Raw genomic sequence first — 8,569 nt, 5'->3', positions numbered from 1 at the left:
CCTAGTATCTTGTAGCTGTGGCCTGTAAGGGGGCTGTTAAAGCTATATATATATATATATATATATATATATATATATATATATATATATATATATATATAGGGGTTGACCTCATCAAAAGTCTATATATTTATATTATATTCATTACATAAAGCCATTGGGATTATCGAAGAGCATTCTTGCTAACCTGTGTAATGATGCATTTTGTAAATTAAAAAAAAATGAATGCTAGTTACTGATAGTTTTGTTTATTCTACGAGAAAATTACATTTCTATAAATTTTCATTGTAAATATCTCCCTCTCGTGCCAGCCTTATTTTAAATATGTTATTCATTTCCTGACGCGATTTCAATTTTGTAAAAATTACCTGGAAAAACTCCTGAATTTAATTAAGCATGAAACATGCACGTGAGTTATTTCATCCTTTCTGTTTATTTTTTTCTATTATTTCTTTTTTGACCCCGACTTTCAATGCAAATCGTGGAAACTTATGTAATCACAAACATCTACAGCTAATTTAAAATGTAAATGAGGTTGCACTTTTCATGCGTCAAGTAAACAGTATATATATGAGGGACCACGGCACTAAATCAACTTAATGTAAGCAAAGAGCAACACGACTATGAAGTTGTTAGCATTCTTACTTATTTTGGTGATAATCGTCGCCTTACTGGCAATGGTGCAAGCAGGTAATGTTAATATAACGTTTTTTTTTCTTAATAATTAATGTATTTGAGGAAACTGTATTACTTGAAAAACCTTACGTGCATTTGCAGTTTTCTATCTCTAAATGGTTTTTGTCCATTTTCAACGAGTACATGATACTTTTCTTTCATATGCAATTTATAGCACCGTTCGCGGTAGCCAAGTTACATGATAAAGAACCCACTGCTCAATAACCCGGAGTACCGAGCCGATAAAATGTCTCAGTTTGAAGTTTGGTAACCTCACATTTGAGTAAAATAAACGAACAAATAATCATGTAACGCTATTTTTTCAACTTCATTAAACCGAAGAACTAGCAATCTGATTATATAAGAGATAATTTTTGCGTAACTAAAATGTGTTTATAATTTGTAGTCTTGACTTATATCACATGGCATTTTGGTCGAGTTTGGGTTGTTGCCTTATTTTGAAATCCATATTGGTAAAAATATAACGGGTAGAAACTACAGTGTAGATCATTTGCACTGTTTATTTTGCTGTTAAGATGAATTCTTCCCATATTTATTGTACTTAAAAATAAATGAGATTTCCAAATATTGAAGAGAACGGTATCAATTAGAGATGGTATCAAATTAAATTTGTCCGTTTAAATAGGTCACGAGTCATTCAGGTGACCTATTGCCATCTGTTTTTTTCCCTTGTGCGTTCATATTTGAACATTTTAAGGTTCTCTGAAACCGCTGAACCAGAATCAACCAATTCTTGTATATAGCATTTATGAATGAAGGGGAAAAATTGAATTTAATGGTCCCTGGGGTTCTTGTCAGGGAGTGGGATGGGCTGGGCTCCTGGGCATTAAACAAACAAGAATGACTTCTCTTCTGTGTGTTAAGGCAAAAACTCTCTATTAAACATATACTGCATTATATCTTTTTTAAAAATCCTTCTCTGCTCGAGGGCAGTAAGCAGACAAACTAAGTGGATGGTTATGAGGGGCAAGGTTGTCTCTTGTATAAATGTGAATTTTATGGCCCAAGGGCCGGGGTTCTATTAATTATTTAGTAAAAATGCATTAAATCTTTGTAAATCTCTGCTTTTGGGTATTTGGCAAATAGTTTAGTGCATGGTTATGTTTGGCAAGGGAGCCAAATTGTGAATTTCTTGGCCCCCCGGGTAAGGGGTTCTGTTGTTAAGACTGGCAATTTAGATCAGATGGTGAAATGCCTTTAAATATATTCTTCTCGGCCCTTTGGAATTTAATAGACTAACTTTTTGCATGGCTATGATAAAAAAGGATGCCTCTTGCAAGATTATAAAATTTATAACCCCTGGGTCAGGGATTTGGTGTTTGCAGGGGCTCTGTTGAATGTGAAGGGAAAATGTTTTTTTTTATCTTCTTCTCTGTCCCTGGGCTTTTCGTAATTTTTATTTCTCATGCGCAAGTCTACTTTCTCCACAATTGTGTGCAAAGGTGTTTCTTCCAAAATTGTAAGTTTCTCGATCCCTTGGTTAGGGACTCTTGTGTTAGGGCGGGACTTAATTGATTATGAAGTGAAAATGCATTAATTCTTTGAAAAACTGCTTTGTTCCTATGTATTTAGCAGATAAACTAATTACATAGCAATGATGAGCAAGTGTGCCTTTTCCAAAATTGTGAATTTCCTGTCTCGTAGTACATAGATTTTGGTTTTAGGTGGGACTGTGTTGAATCTATAGTGAAAACGCATTTTTCTGTCAAAATCTCCTTGAAAAACAGAGTTCTAATAATATCGTAATAAGCATGAGTATTTTTACCCTATTTTGGAAATTCTGGACCATTTGGTCAATTGTTCTGGTGTCAGCTGGGCAGGGCTCTATTTATTTGAATTCTGCTGAGAAAAATTAATTACGTTTGCTATTCATCTATGCTACTTCATCACTTCTAAACAATGTCATTGAAAGGTCGATTAAATAAGAGAATTATACAAGCTTTTTTATAATATATCATACAAAAATACTTTCATTGTTTTTAATTGTCACGTAGCATTGCATAATTAATAAATAAAAATGAGATAAAAATATAAAGATATTTTATCTTTGTATGTATCAAATGTTCCTCAGAAACCAAGAGAAGGCAATGATGGGGAATGAAATGGTTTAAAAAATAGTGCATAAACACTAATATGTTTTTTAATTTGCATGATGATAGTGACAAATGTAAAATTTGGTGAGTATTAAACAATATTTAGCTGATTCCAAACCCTCTTCTTTCTTTTGCTCTTAGGTAACATGGATTCATCAGCTATTTTCATATTATCTATACTTTTTGGACCTTTTCATTGTATTATACTCAGGTGACAACTAAGGCCCTTGTATTTGTTGCAAGGCCAGCGCAAGGTCATATTTTTGGATAAAAATTATGTTTTCATTAATAAGCTACCTACAATGTACTTCTTCAATGTACTACTTGAAATTTTTATCATGTTATTCTTTTGCGTAAAAGCATTATACCACATACTGTTTATATCATTAGACTTTCAATTCAGATTTTTTTTCCTTTATAATTTTCTTAAATTTTTAAGGAATTATGTCGTGTTTCCTTTTCTTCATTTAAATTTTTCTTATTTTATCGAATGAATTAAGTCATACAGAGATACGAAAGGAAACAGAAACAAAAAGTATTGACCGTCAAATAAGACAGAAAGAAATGTTTAAATGATTCTTCGCTTAAATCTTTTTGATCTTGAAACCTGAGAAGAATACCTCCTTAAAGCGGTTCAATCCTGAGCTTTTGGCCTTATTTTTGTCTGGACCTTTATTTTTAGAATATTACATCATACTTAAGTTCTCACATTAAATTTGGATTCTTCAATACAAGTTAAGCTAGACTGTATATTCAAATGAATACTAAAGATTAAAGTCCAAACAAAAAGAATTACGTGAGAAACTACCTTTTGTGGCAGAAGGTTTTTTAAGAAGGAAATGATCAATTTTTCTCTTTCGAAGTATTGACAGTATTGTAGGTTTGGATTCCTATGCACGCTGCTCAATGACTTATTTTGTGTAGTGTAATGTTTTACGCTGGTTCTGAAACATTTATTAAATTACATTTTATGAATTCTTTCATTTTATTTTGATAAATATAGTAAAATTATTCTGAAAGTCCAAGAAAAATTAGGCTTAATTTTAACTTATAAATTAACACTTTTTCAGTGATACCTGAAAATTTACATCATAGACCCCCACAGGGTTCTCCATGGGCCGTTTAACGTGGCGGCCCCGCCAAAGTTAAATTCTGTAACGCCACAGTTAAAATATTAGCGCCATAGTAAGATCATCGTCGTCAATACGAAAAATATATAAATTTATCAATCAAATGAACCTCTAAATTATGTACCGTTTTCAGTTTCTATTGCTAATCTGTTAATCTACTCTAATAAGGGCCCTTTGTTTGGCTTGCAAAATCAATTATCTTCTAGACCTCGCTGGACACATGAATAAAAAGAGATAAGCCATTCTTTTTCACACTTCACGATAATTACAAATGAAATTTAATTTATGCTTTAATAGTTCTACAGATAACCATGTCTTTAAAATTGCGTTGGTACTGCGAGTTAAAACATGGCACGTGTATTGTTACTTACATGTATCATGTATTTTTGTAATGTTGAAAAATTAGCAATAGACCCACAAAAATATAATTTTATGACTCTTAACTGCTTAAATGCTTTTTAAATCACAAGTTTTAAGATACTTCAGTCTTCAGACCAATAATTGCAAAAATATAGATCTGATGTATAAGCCTGATTGTGTGACCTACCAGAATTTCCTCTGTCCTTTAATTAACACTGTAGGTGTATAATTTACCTTCTGTAAACATTTTTTTTTTTTTAAATAGGGTTAAATGCTTAAAACACGTCATTACTGGTACTATTAATTTCAAATTCCATAAGCTAATATTTCTTTATTCCTAAGTACGTACATGTTTGGGGGGGGGGGGGGGTGTCTCTTTCACAGTTTACATATATCATGGAAACATCCTAATTTTTGTTTTACACTATGTTTAATTGATATCGATTAACTGTTTTTATTTTTGAATTCATCAATCATATTGACAAATAATTAATGCAATTTTTGTATTAAACTATTGTTTCAGAAGGGCTGTGTGTTTTCCAATTTATTTCATGGTTTCTTCGCGAATTTGGTCGCAAAATGACTGCGAATATTAGCAGTTCGCGTAAGCCTTGTTAAATTAAAGTTAAATTTGAATTAATGGAGAACCCTGCCCCCACTTTTGATTTTCTTTTCTTAATATATATGACAAATTTGATCTTTTTGCTTAAATTCTGTAAAAGTTAAAATTTAAAAATAATTTTCTAGCTTATTCAATATTTAATGCCAGAAAAATGACAAATGGCAGAAAGGTCAAATAATTGATTATGCGAATTAATTTGAAACTTTGCACATTCATTGACCTTTTGACCTCCACGTCCGTGTTTAGTGATTTGAATGCCGTAGCTTTTCACACACGTTATAAGCAAAATAAATGTTGAATGTAAAAATTCGTTGTATATGACAGATTTTCTCACAGATATAAATACATGATAAATAATACTCTTATTATTTCATTTACAGGACATTTACAGGAAATGGCTGGTCTGATAGACTGCTGTTGTTGGAACGGTTGGAAATGCACGTGTGCATGTGCTAGATAATGGAGAAAAACAATCCAATTAGCTATTTAACCACAAAGACTACGATATTGACAAATATGTATGAAAACTTAATGTGTCTTTCGGAAACGTTTAATGGTTATTTCCAATATAAACTAACGTGTACTTCTCCTTTTTTGTGCCACAGCCTTAAACAAATGTCAGTTCTACATAATGTTTCAAAATAGTTCATTAAATGAAAATTCCTGCTTTGAATAAAAAATGTTATATTCTTATGTTAAAAGTTCTTAGAATTAAATTTTGTCCTTTGGGAACAAAAGTACCAAATGCAGGTTTCGCTAAATAATAATAATATGAATGTTATAGAAGATCGGTTGTTACATAAATGAAATATGAAGATAACGAATAGTATTCAATCTCGAAAGTCCAATGAAACGATACTAATTTGGAGCAGAGCAAACACAGACCTCAAAATCTATAGGTGGGATCAGGTGCCATGGAGGAGTGAGCATCCCCTGCCGACCGGTCACACCCGCCGTGTAGGTGCTCCTTGTCATGATCGGGGAAAAAACAGAAAAATCCGTAGACAGTTCATTGTATAAATAATGGCCTAACAATAAGTCAACATTTCGCAAATTCTGTGGTCGATACAATGACCTTGTCAGCAAATACAACCTATCATTTAGTCGAATGCTGACTGACGTTTTTTCATTCAATTGTTAGACCATAATTTACACACTGAATTGTCTACAGAGTTTTCCGTTTACCCGATCATGACAAGGAGCCACGGCGGGTGTGATAGGTCGATAGGGAATGCTTTCTCCTCTATGGCCCCTGATCCCACCTCTGATATCCAATGGACCTTTCAGCTTGATAACTATTCCTTATTTCCATATGTCATGTACAAGTTTCTCAAACTTCATTTTGCATGGGAATTTACAGAAATATTCGATTCTGTTAAAGAACAATTTGTTTTGAATTTACTCAAACTGTATACGTTTTAATATACGAACAAGCTTTTGGTCGTTTTTTGCCAATCAGTGGTATATGATAAACAAAGGCACTGCAATGTAGAGCTTCCCCGGGCTAAAAAGGTCCATTCCGATAATAATTATTACTTGCGTAACTTCCGTTACGCACGCACTTACTGGCTCACACACGCAAGCGCTAGTTTTTCAGTGTCAGATGAGTTACAATAGGGGGTTTTCGCTAACCACTGCATGCTTTTTTTAATAATGGGAAATTGCGGACGATGCGAGAACTTGCATCTTTGGTCTCGGAAAAAGATGGATACCTTGTGTTATTGTATCGTAGTAAACTAGTGTACTTTAATTAAATAAGCCCCTGTTCCTCTACCCTCTTTAGCTTCATCGTTAGCCATACAACTCTGGATACAAAGTAACTGAAAAGAACAAGAGACAGATAAAAATTTCAAGAAAAAAAATCATGAATTTTAATCCATTCAACAATGAACAGCAACTGATGTGAATTAAAATAGGAACACTATCCTGTGTTCCTTTTATGCCCTGTTCACTCGGAGAGTTAAATTCGAATTAAACGTAAGTTACTGCGAATTAAATTTGATTCGCGTTCATACGGAGAATTTAATGCAAATTAGTTTAATTCGAATTAGTTTACTGTGCATTAAATTACTTCGCATTAGCTCCTTGTGAACGCTAAGCGCAGCTAATTCGAATTAAATTTTGAAGCATGCGTAGGGGCAGAATTAAGTCACAGGCCACATGTCGATGGTCAAATATAGGTACATGTACTTGTGCCAATTTTGAGTGGAAAACAAAGGAACATTATGTTAATCACTAAAATGTGTATAGACACTATGACATTATGTCAAATGTATATCTGCTGTGCACAATTTGATGTGATTTGTAAATGACATCATAATAGCCTCACTGAATAGCCTTGTTGTAGAAATAAAATTATAATTCGCATTAGTTTACTTCGCATTAGCTGTCGTGTGAACGCAATTTAATTCGCATTAGTTTAATTCGCATCATTTTACTTCGCATTAATTTACTGCGAATTAAACTTTCCGGGTGAACAGGGCATTAGATTCATGCATTAAGAACATTTCAGTACAGCACAATCGATAATGACTGGTTTACACTGAATCAAAATGAATACCTGGTAAACAAGATTAAAATATATATATGTATGCATTGGAAATGCAAAACTTCCCCAATCCTGTACAGAGTCGTACTATACTGCATTATACTGGGAAAAAACAGAATCAAAACATTAAAAAAAATTATTATTAAAGAATCGCACATTAAGACATGTCTAATGATATAATATTAAGATCAGACCCGCGGATCCAGGAACTGAAGTTAGGGTGGCGCATTAAGTAGGCAAGGGGCCGCCTTGAGCCCCCCCCCCCCCCCCCCAGTGGATCCAGGCTCAAGGCGCAAAGCTTCCGGAAGCTCCTGGATTCTAGAGGTTTTGTAGGGTTTACCCTACAAATGGGGTCTACTGAGTAGACACTTTTACACCTTCTCGACGAAACTATGATTTACGCTTACTTTGACAGTCGGGTGCACACACCCCCCCCCCCCCCTTAAATCCGCCACTGGAAATGACAAAGAAATAAAATTTAAATGACTATCCGCAGTTACATAATTTTTTACGGATTATTACATTGTTCGTCTACATTTTGCAACTTCCCTGCATTGTTCGGGAACTTGCACTTTGCAACTTCCCTGCATTGTTCGGGAACTTCTTCATCAAGGAATGAAATATATGGCGACAACGAACAGTATTCAAGCTCAAAAGTCCATTTTAACGTAGAACCTAAGTCGTATGACGCCATATCGAGTAAATGAGTTTGGTGCTAGATCCATTATGACGTCATAATTTAATGTCACTTTTCCTCATAATTTACGGTTTTAATCCAATGTAATGAAGTTACAAAACTGTGATAATGTGAAGGGCATGAAACTATTTTGAAGGAATGAATCCTAATCCTAAGAAACCTAAATAGTACAATATTTTGATGAAATACGGCCGAGTTTAAGATCTGTTAAAGATTGTGTGTAAATTTTGTAATGTCTATGATGAAATTCCTTTTCATAATTATTTGTTAATTATATTCATAATGGTTGGTGAATATAAAAATGTTTCCCTCAAATATTATCTTTTAATTAAAAAACCCCCCATTTTTTGATAAGTATTCACATGTAAATCTGAAAGTTACCCTAAAACAGTCATTTAATATTTAAAGGTGCATAGACACAGA

At 33.4% G+C, this 8,569-nt stretch overlaps 1 long non-coding RNA gene across 1 annotated transcript; it reads left to right on the top strand.

The window, feature by feature from the left end:
* The first annotated feature begins 599 nt into the window (after positions 1–599).
* Positions 600–5,602, top strand: LOC133176140 (uncharacterized). Its single transcript, XR_009719389.1, has 2 exons — positions 600–690; positions 5,282–5,602. It is a non-coding gene; the product is annotated as an uncharacterized LOC133176140 (long non-coding RNA).
* The last annotated feature ends 2,967 nt before the right edge of the window (positions 5,603–8,569 follow it).

Source organism: Saccostrea echinata, unplaced genomic scaffold, assembly GCF_033153115.1.
Source record: "Saccostrea echinata isolate AGI-Se365-2 ecotype Australia unplaced genomic scaffold, CSIRO_AGI_Sech_v1 ptg000066l, whole genome shotgun sequence".
Taxonomy (NCBI): domain Eukaryota; kingdom Metazoa; phylum Mollusca; class Bivalvia; order Ostreida; family Ostreidae; genus Saccostrea; species Saccostrea echinata.
This window is presented reverse-complemented; position numbering and strand designations above follow the sequence as displayed.